The sequence below is a fragment of the Molossus molossus genome, unplaced genomic scaffold (genome assembly GCF_014108415.1).
Source record: "Molossus molossus isolate mMolMol1 unplaced genomic scaffold, mMolMol1.p scaffold_m16_p_2, whole genome shotgun sequence".
Lineage (NCBI taxonomy): Eukaryota > Metazoa > Chordata > Mammalia > Chiroptera > Molossidae > Molossus > Molossus molossus.
This window is the reverse complement of record NW_023425355.1, coordinates 74,520,785-74,522,898: the sequence shown is the minus strand read 5'-3', so window position 1 is coordinate 74,522,898 and position 2,114 is coordinate 74,520,785. Positions and strand designations below refer to the sequence as shown.

The window sequence follows — 2,114 nt, the reverse complement described above, 5'->3', positions numbered from 1 at the left end:
TTTAATTTAACTCTTCAGATAATGGCGAAAGGAGAATGAAGCACAGGCACATACTAGGAGTGTATATGTATGGGCAAGGGTGTGGGGTTCAAGCTTTTACTTGAACACAATCCAATGCTGCCTTTTTCTTAACTGTTTGTATTCATGTTTATCCCCAATTATGATTTCCATAATGTTGATCATTTTTAAAGGGCTCTAGTTTATATTTTAGATTAAATTTAATTTCATAGAATATATTAAATGTTATTTAACACATTCTACAATTTAATTCCAAATAACAGTATCTTCATAGCCTGTAAATTTCAGGTAATCAGTCTGTAATTCACCAAAAATCTATTCAGAGTCCACAGCACTAGGCTGGCTTTTGAAGGTTCATAATAAAGGTTAATGAGGTCTCCATCCTTTAAAACTCACAGCTTGAATCGAGAAGTGAGTCTTTGTCTACAGATATTTGGAAAGAAATTTCACTATCAAACTAGCACATAAAACAAGTAAACTTTTGCACATGAACTTGGGAAAACTGGTTACAAACATCAGCATTGGCTTCTACAATTGTGTGTGTGAGTGTGTGAGCACTCAGGTTTACAGTGACATAGAAAAATGGAAAGCTATAGAAAATGGCTTGAAACATTTATTCTAAAACACATCTATCTAAAACATCTAGAGAGATGAATGAATGAAAAGCGGATTTATTTGATGATTTTGTTAAATGCTTTCAGTTGATCACAAATAGCCACACAACTTAAATCAATATTAACAAGCATCCTCCAAATAATTCTGAGGAAGAAAATATATTTATTCCAGTTTATGGTATAAAATAACATTAACCTTTCTAGTTTTCAAAATTTCAGGCAAATCAAAGCAAAAATCTAGCTCCCAGCTACATCAAGGGAAAGACTGACTGAAGGAAAATGTGATCAAGGCAGAACCATCTGTAGCACTTTAATGATGATTTCAAGCTTGTACCAAAAACACACTTAATAAGAAATTAAGAGATAAAGAGAAGACAATTTCAAAGAAATTTGAACACTAAAGAAAATATCTGAGTATATAGATACACATTAATTGATGGTTGGACTTTAATTCTCTTGGAACAGGATGTCATCTGTGGAATTAGGAATACTTAAGAAGTGAAAACAAACTGCCTTAAAGCTATTGTTTGTTCTTTGAGACAATTAAAAAATTATTTCTCTACCTTTTTTTTTTTTGACATCTCAGTCACGTATGGTAATAACAAATAGAGACCCAGCTGAAAAAACAAGAAGTTCTATACATTTTTAACTCACCTATAATAAACCATTTGCTAAAAGCATTTTGAGTACATTGTTCTATGAATAAAAATGTTGGTGTTCTCAGTTTCAAAAGTTTGGATCTATTTGGTGAAGTGGGACTTTCCCTGAGTCAGGTGCACACAATGCCCAGTGGCTTATGGAGAGTATAGTCAGGGATTCCAAGAATTCTGTCATCAGGGTTATGGTCCTGTCTTACTTATGGAAGTTTACAAAACCAAATTTAATTCAAAAGAGGGCATGAGTGGCTAATAAATTCAAATAATTATCTTTTCCGCTGCCAACTAAAGTGAGGTAAATATCAACTTTATGAATCAGAAATGAGATAGAATCTTTCCTTAGTCCACTGAGAAATTGATCAAAATTATTTTCCCTGGGAGAAAATCTTACTCCATGAGTAATATCAATAATAATACTGAGGTGCTTGCTTCAGCAAGACATATACTAAAATTGGAGCAATACAGAGAAGATTAGCATGGTCCCTGCAAATTTGTGAAGCATTCATTTTAAATATTTTTTCTTTATTTATTTTAGAGAGAAGAAGGGAGAGGGAGAGAAAGATAAAGATGTCGATGAGAGAAAACTGATTGGCCATCTCCTGAATGCCCCACAATGGAGATCTTGTCCACAACCTCGGCATGTGCCCTGACTGGGAATCGAACCGATGACTTCTTGGTGCATGGATCAATGCTCAACTACTGAGTCACACCGGCTGGGTAAATCATTCCATATTTTAAAATATAACAATAATACTAAGGTCAAGAAGCCTAACATTGAGCTCTATTTATTTAATATGTTCAACATGTGATAAATACAATAAATTAA

General features: G+C 33.3%; 1 non-coding gene across 1 annotated transcript; it reads left to right on the top strand.

Moving 5' to 3' along the window:
• The first annotated feature begins 1,711 nt into the window (after window positions 1-1,711).
• Window positions 1,712-1,816, top strand: LOC118636793. The gene has a single exon (XR_004960774.1). It is a non-coding gene; the product is annotated as a U6 spliceosomal RNA (small nuclear RNA).
• Window positions 1,817-2,114: the final 298 nt, after the last annotated feature.